General features: G+C 43.7%; 1 protein-coding gene across 5 annotated transcripts in view; it reads left to right on the top strand.

Annotated features, from left to right (window-relative positions):
* Nucleotides 1–1,642: 1,642 nt before the first annotated feature.
* Baz1a (bromodomain adjacent to zinc finger domain 1A) overlaps nt 1,643–8,060 on the top strand; it is a 122,760-nt gene continuing 116,342 nt past the window's right edge. For all 5 annotated transcript variants that reach the window (XM_070026571.1, XM_070026552.1, XM_070026579.1 and 2 more), the window contains exon 1: nt 1,643–1,718. The gene's annotated coding sequence lies outside the window, so the exon portion shown is untranslated. The remainder of the gene's footprint in view (nt 1,719–8,060) is intronic.

Here is an 8,060-nt window from a genome sequence, read left to right as displayed (position 1 = left end):
GGCTGGGAAGGTGGCTCAGTGGTAGAGTGCTTGCCTTGCATGCATGAGGCCCTGGGTTCAATTCCTCAGCACCACATAAGTAGAAAAAGCAGGAAGTGGTGCTGTGGCTCAAGTGGTAGAGTGCTAGCCTTGAGCTGAAGAGCTGAGGGACAGCGCCCAGGCCCAGAGTTCAGGCCCCACGACTGACCAAAACAAAAAAAAAAACACCCAGGAAATTAAAGATAGGTGAGTCAGATAAAACGTAGAAAAAAAAAAAAAGACCATTCTGGCTGTTTTTTAAAACATCTTGAGCAATGTTTACAAATGTGAGTTTTCATGAAGAAGATGTCCTTTCATTTTGAGGTCATCATAAACTATGACACAGCTTCCAGTCTTTTCTCTTTTCCCCTCCCCCTTTCTCTCTGTCTTTCTCTGTCTCCCACTCCCCTCTCCCGGTCTCTCCTTGCCCTTCCTTGTCTCTAGCAAACATCATTTCTTTACTGTTGTTTTTTTTTCTGTTGAAACTTTTTTTTTTATTGTGAAAATACTGTACAGAGGGGTTACAATTACATGGGCAAGATAATGAGTACATTTCTTATCAAGCATTGTAGCCTCCTCCTTTGTTTCGCCTTCCCATCCCTTCCCATCCTTCCCCTGCCCCCCCAATCCTCCCTGCTCCCCCCCCCAAAGTTGTAAAGTTCGTTTTCGACATAACGACTTGTACATCTATCTCATTGTTGCAATGAGTCCCTATTTAAATGATTTGTTTTTCCCCTTCCCCTCCACAAATTACATTTCTTTACTGTTAATCTCCTTCCTGGATCATAAGTGGAAGTAATCTTTTGAGGACAACTCCTTCACTCAGTATTTCTTCCCCCTCATTTATCTAGAAATATCTCAGCTCTAATGGAGTCTATCTGTGTCCTTCTCTGTCCCTGTACCTGGCCTGCTGAGTATTGCAAAACAGGACTTTTATTACACTGTAAATTCTTGTTCTCCTGTCTTCAAGAACAGTGCCCTCAGTGCTTCCTGCAAGTCTTTCTGTATTTCCCTATTTCTGATCTCTTGAGTATTCACAGTAGCCACATCAGACATTTTCTACTTCCTCAAACGCAACTACTTCCATATACCATGGCCGTAGCTCCACTTAAGATTTCTGCAACTCTTGTAAGGTGCAAAAGCAATAGATTTTTGGTAGAAACATACTTTGAATTTTGATTTTTTTTGAGGGGTGAGCCAGCAGGAACAGCAAGCCACAGTTTTTATCAGCCTGGAAATCTCAAGCAAGGGCTGGGAATGTGGCCTAGTGGTAGAGTGCTTGGCTAGCATGCATGAAGCCCTGGGTTCAATTCCTTAGTACCACATAAACAGCAGAAAAATCCAGAAGTGGCACTGTGGCTTAAATGGTAGAGTGGAACTCAACACCTGATAATAACTCACTTAATTGGAATTGTATACAGAGAATAACAGTATTCTTGTCTTTAACCATTTATCTAAACAGTGCATAATTTAATCATTTCTAATCAGAGATTAAAAACACACCTTTACTTCACTATAAATTACAATGAGGGATCTGACTTACGTATGAATTAGGATTGACTTAATAGAATGTTGAGATTATATTTCTGTTTTCCTGTAGGTTACTGGTTTTTAACTGCTAGGAGGAAACACATAAACCAGTAAACAGGACATATTCACAGTAAAAGGAAGTTCAGCCTGTAACTTCCCAACACCAAAAGGTAATTACTTAAATGTTTCTGAGCTGTTTAGGATTTCTATAGTCTGTAACTGTGTTTAAACATTCAGGATCTGATGATCACATATGAATAATGGGATTTCTAAAAATCTACTGGTTATGTGACAGGGACCCATCAGTTGAGAGGCAAGGTGTTCGGTGATAGACAGAGAAAGAACTTTCTTGCCAGGAATCTGATAACTCAGACATACAACAGTTATATAGACCAGGAATGCAGGCTGGTGGCACCTTGTCACAGGTGGAGCCTGGGCCAAATGATGGACATCAGAAGATATAGACCAGGAAGTGCGCTGTGGCTCGAGCGGTAGAGAGCTCGCCTTGAGCTGAAGAGCACAGGGACAGCACCCAAGCCCAGAGTTCAAGCCCCATGACCGACAGAAAAAAAAAAAAAGAAAGAAGATATAGACCAGCTCTGCAGTTCTCAGCACAAAGATCATTATTGCTCCAGGGTGGTCATGTCATTGGTCATCATGCCCACTTGTGGTTCCTGACATTACTCAGTGGCCAGAACAGACAAGAGGAGGCTGCTGCCCCAAGGCACTCATACTGATCATCAAAGTCATGATAATGAGGAAAACAGACTTTACCTGGGTTATTGTGAAAGACCTTGAAAGACAAGAGTCTCCAGGTTATTTGAAAAATTGTGAAATTGGCGGAGTTTTTCTCTATGACATCTTCTCTCTCTTTTCCTGAGGCATCTTTCTGTAGTCTCTATTTTCAGAACCACTTGTCTTCTTCCTTTGTGTGTGTGTGTGCTTGTGCCAGGACTTGAACTCAAAGCTAAGGCGCTGTCCTTTGGCTTTTTCACGCAAGCCTGGCATTCTACCATTTGAGGCACAACTCCACTTCCAGCTTTTTGGTAGTTAATTGGAGAAGAGCCTTGAGAGGAAAAGCTAAGGGCAGGCCCTGAGTTCAAGCACTGACACAAAAGCAAAAGAAAGGGAAGGGAAGGGACAGGAAAACTTGGGTACTGACAATCCATGTAATATGAGAATATAAAGCTAAGGTGGATCAGGAGTCTGGTAGCTCAGTGGTTGATGCACTCTAGCATGTTCCAGGCCCTAGACTCAATCTCCAACCCCAAAAGAAAAGTAAATGTGACATTCTAGATTTTTTTTAACCCTTTTATTTTTTTTGGGGGGGGGTCCAGTCGTGGGGCCTGAACTCTGGGCCTGGGCGCTGTCCCTCAGCTCTTCAGCTCAAGGCTAGTGCACTACCACTTGAGCCACAGCGCCACTTCCGGCTTTTTTCTTTTTGCTTATGTGGTGCTGAGGAATCGAACCCAAGGCCTCATGCATGCAGGCAAGCGCTGTACCATTGAGCCACCTTCCCAGCCCCTTTACCCATTTTTAGTATGGAGGGCTGCTGGAGAGAAGGAAGAATAAATGAAGGTCAATGAAGAGACACTATTTCAGACAACAAATGATTGTCTTTGGAATATAATGGTAATAGCAGTGATGAAAATTTAAACTCATTTAAGAGTTTAAATTTGCCCATAGTGCAGGTTGATCTGCAGGCAGGCATAAGTTTAAAAGTACATCTAACCAGGCAACAGTGGCTCACGCCTGTAATCCTGGTACTCAGGAGGCTGAGATCTGAGGATCAAGGTTCAAAGGCAGCTCAGCGCAGGTAAGGAAGTCCGTGAGACTCTTATCTCCAGTAAACCACCAGAAAACCAGAAATAGTGATGTAGCTCAAATGGTAGAGCATTAGCCTTGAGCTGAAGCACTGAGGTACAGTGCCCAGGTCCAGAGTTCAGGTCCCACGACAGACCCAAAAAAAAAAAATACATCTACAATGCTGTCACTTCAAATTCTATGTGAAGACCTGCTAGCAGGCCGTAGCCTACCTAAGCTTTTACCCATAATTCTAGCTACTCAGTAGACTAAGTTCCCAAGGATCATATTTCAAGGCTAGTGCATGCAAAGAAGTAAAAGGGACTTGCAAATCAATCAGCAATAAACTGCGCTGGAAGTGGGGCTCAATGGTAGAACACCAGTTAAACAAGTTGAGGGAGAGCACAGCTCTGAGTTCAAAATCTGGGTATAGTTCAAAACCTGGCAACAGAAAGAAAAGAGGAAAGGAAAAGAGAGGAGAGGAGAAGAGAAAAAAAGGTTATTGATTGGACAATGGGATTAAGGGAAAATGAGTGGGATTTTGTTTGTTTGTTTTTTGCCAGTACTAGGGCTGGAACTCAGGGCCTGGGCACTGTCCCTGAGCTTCATTTGCTCAAGGCTAGCACTCTACCACGTGAGCCATAGCGTCACTTCCAGCTTTTTATGTTTATATGGTACTGAGGAATCGAACCCAGGGCTTCATGCATGCTAGGCAAGCACTCTACCACTAGGCCACATTCACAGCCCCATGGTTTGCTTTGTTGTTTTATGACAAGGTCTTATACTGCCCAGTCTGGCCTAGGTCTCCTAATCTTTCTGTCTTAGCCTCCAGAGTGCTGGGTAATAGGTGTACACCTCCATGCTCCTTGAAAATGTAGTTTTACCATAAAATATAGTGAAATTTAACAGATAAAATGATTTGAGAGCTAACTAACAACCACACAACATTAAAACAAAACAAAAATCTTCCCGAAATACAGTTTCAGTTCATGTTTAATGAACAAGGATGAGATATTTTAACTAGAAACAATGAACATTAGTAAAAGTCTACATTCTTTCTAGTTGGATGTTAGGTAGGCTATGGTCGGCTAGCACTTCACACAGAATTTGAAATGACAGCATTGTGGATGTACTTTTAAACCTGTGCTTTCCTGAAGATTGGGCTGCACTGTGAGTAATGACTCAGTAGTCCTAAGTGTCTTTCATCCAGGAGGGTAAATACCTCTTGAGCTATTAAAGTTCACAACACCTCTGACAAATAGTTTATAGCTGATTCAATTCTGTGATCTACCCACAGTTCCCTGTTCATACACTCTCTCACATATTTGAAACGGAAATAAGGAAACTGAAGAATAATGTCACAAACCACAGAGAAACCATCATGGAAAACTCTTAAATTTAAAAATAGAGCTCCTTTAGAAATAAGGGAAGCTTTATTTGTGAATAAGTTCAAAGTGAGCCTAGAATTTTAAATTTCATTCCTCAAAAGATATTTTGGAGTTGGATGCTAGTGGCTTATGCTGTAATCATAGCTACTCAGGAGGCTGAGCTTTGAGGATCATGGTTTCAAAGCCAGACTGGGCAGGAAAGTCTGTGAGACTCTTGTCTCCAACCACTAGAAAACCAGAAGTGGCGCTGTGGCTCAAGCGGTAGAGTGCTATCCTTGAACTGAAGAGCTGAGGACCAGCGCCCAGGCCCAGAGTTCAAGCTGTACAACCAATGGACAAAAAGGACAAAAAAGACATCAAAAGATATTTTGGAGGGGCTGGGAAGGTGGCTCAGTGGTAGAACGCTTGCCTTACATGCCTGAGGCCCTGGGTTCAATTCCTCAGCCCCACATAAGCAAAAAGAAAAAAGCCGGAAGTGGTGCTGTGGCTCAAGTGGTAGAGCGCTAGCCTTGAGCTGAAGAGCTGAGGGACAGCGCCTGGGCCCAGAGTTCAGGCCCCACGACGGGACCCCCCCCCCCAAAAAAAAAAAAAAAGATATTTTGGAGACTGGGAAGGTGGCTCAGTGGTAGAGCGCTTGCCTTGCATGCTTGCGGCCCTGGGTTTGATTCCTCAGCACCACATAAGCAAAAAGAAAAAAAGCCGGAAGTGGCACTGTGGCTCGGGTGGTAGAGCACTAGCCTTGAGCTGAAGAGCTGAGGGACAGCGCCCAGGCCCAGAGTTCAGGCCCCACAACCGAACCCCCCCCAAAAAAAGATATTTTGGGTAAGACTTGGTATCTCCTGCCTGTTATCTTTTTTTGTTTGTTTGTTTTGTTTGTTTGGGCAGGAGATACCAAGTCCTACCCAAAATATATGTATATATATTTTTTTTTTTGGGGGGGGGTCCAGTCATGGGGCCTGAACTCTGGGCCCGGGTGCTGTCCCTCAGCTCTTCAGCTCAAGGATAGCGCTCTACCGCTTGAGCCACAGCGCCACTTCAGGCTTTTTTCTTTTTGCTTTATGTGGTGCTGAGGAATCGAACCCAGGGCCTCAGGCATGCAAGGCAAGTGTTCTACCACTGAGCCACTTTCCCAGCCCTCCTGCCTGTTATCTTGACTAGTCAGGAGGATGGAATCTGAGGATCCCTAGTTTGGAGCCAACCTTGGCAGGAAAGTCCAGGAGACTCTTATCTCCAAGTAACCAGCAAAAAGCCAGAAGTGGATCTGTGGCTCAAGTGGTAGACCATCAGCCTTTCATGAAAAGCTAAGTGAGAGTGTGAGGCCCTGAATTCAAACGCCAGTACCAAAACACAGAAGAAGTGATATTCTTGTAGGCTCACTCTATATCACACATTGGATTAAAGAGGGCTAGATAATGGCATGTAAGGATCAGCAGTGCTGGCATTTGTGAGAAACCATCACGAAAACAAGTAATTATAATCTGAAGTGACATGTGCTGTAACACAGGTATTTACCAAGTGCTAGTCCACTGATGCATAAAGACAGGGCCTGTAAAAAGATAAAAGATCTTATTATAATAATAACAATCACTCCAAAGACTGTTAATCATACCAATTTTTCTAAAGCATAAAAGCACATTCCAGGGCCATGAAATAATAATAATAAAGAGGGCTGGAAAGGTGGCTCAGTGGTAAAGTGCTTGCCATGCATGCATGAGGCCCTGGGTTTGATTCCTCAGCACCACAAAAGCAGAAAAGGCCAGAAGTGGTCCTGTGGCTCAAGTGGTAGAGCACTAGCCTTGAGTTGAAGAGCTGAGGGACAGTGCCCAGGCCGAGTTCAGGCCCCATGACAGACAAAAATAAAATAAAATAAAATAAAATAAAATAATAATAATAAAGAGTCCACAAAATGTTGGAAAAAGCTGGTTCTTTGGCCAGCTTCTAATTTAACCTTCTGTCTTAGAGATTTGTGAGACAGATGTTTTCAGGGGTATGTGGATTTGGGGACTGGAATTACAGGAAGTGTTTTCTTTTTTTTTTTTTTGGGTCCGGCCGTGGGGCCTGAACTCTGGGCCTGGGCACTGTCCCTCAGCTCTTCAGCTCAAGGCTAGCGCTCTACCACTTGAGCCACAGCGCCATTTCCGGCTTTTTTCTTCTTTTGCTTATGTGGTGCTGAGGAATCGAACCCAGGGCCTCATGCATGCAAGGCAAGTGCTCTACCACTGAGCCACCTTCCCAGCCCCAGGAAGTGTTTTCTTATTTTTCCCTTTTTTTCATTTTTTCTTTTGCTAGTCTTGGGTCTTGAACTCAGGGCCTGAATACTGTCCCTGAACTTCTTTTGCTCAAGGCTTTACTCTACCACTTATGCCACAGTGCTGCTTCCAACTTTTTCTGTTTATGTGATACTGAGGAATCAAACCCAGGGCTTCATGCATGCTAGGCAAGCACTCTACCACTAAGCCCACAGGAAGTGTTTTCTATACAGGATGACAGGTTTAGCTTAGTCTATTTTATATTCCTTTTATTTTTTCTTGAAGTTTTTTTTTTTTTTACAGTTTAGTAATAATCCTCAGGAAAAAATTGCAAATCAACTCAGATGCCACTGCAGAGTCTTTCCTCCTGGGTTTTTTGTTGTGGGGCTTGAACTCTGGGCTTGGGCACTGTCCCTCAGTTCTTCAACTCAAGGCTAGTGCTCTACCACTTGAGCCACAGTACCACTTCTGGTACTACTGGTACCACTTCTGGATTATTGGAGATAAGAGTCTCAGGCTGGTTTTGAACCATGATCCTCAGATCTCAGCCTCCAGACTAGCTAGGATTACAGGTTTCAGCCACTGGCACCTGGCTTTCCTCCTGGTTTTTATAATCTCTTTGATAAATCATGCCAATGCCAGTTGGCATGTCTTGCCACCACCTAAGTAGATTCTGACTCCAAATAGAAAGATGACCTTGGATTTGGTCTTTGACATTTGGCTAGGTTTTCCTGAATTTCGGTGTTAGTGAAGGACATTGATTACCATTTGCTTCCTCTGAAATAGCTGGTTAGTTAATGAACTTCCTGGTCTGAATAGTTGTGAGTGTCATTCATGGTAGCATCTGCTAGTTAGGGAGCAAGGAGGGGAAAGAGCTTTTTCAGTGTGTGTGTGGGGGGGGTAATGTGGCAGTACTGGGTCTTAAACTCAGGGCCTTATGCTCTCCCTTGATATTTTTTTTTCTTTTTGTTTGTTTTTTTGGGTCTGGTCATGGGGCCTGAACTCTGGGCCTGGGTGCTGTCCCTCAGCTCTTCAGCTCAAGGCTAGCACTCTACCACTTGAGCCACAGCGC

Source organism: Dipodomys merriami, unplaced genomic scaffold (genome assembly GCF_024711535.1).
Source record: "Dipodomys merriami isolate MVZ:Mamm:240054 unplaced genomic scaffold, mDipMer1.0.p SCAF_1, whole genome shotgun sequence".
NCBI classification, from domain to species: domain Eukaryota; kingdom Metazoa; phylum Chordata; class Mammalia; order Rodentia; family Heteromyidae; genus Dipodomys; species Dipodomys merriami.
This window is presented reverse-complemented; position numbering and strand designations above follow the sequence as displayed.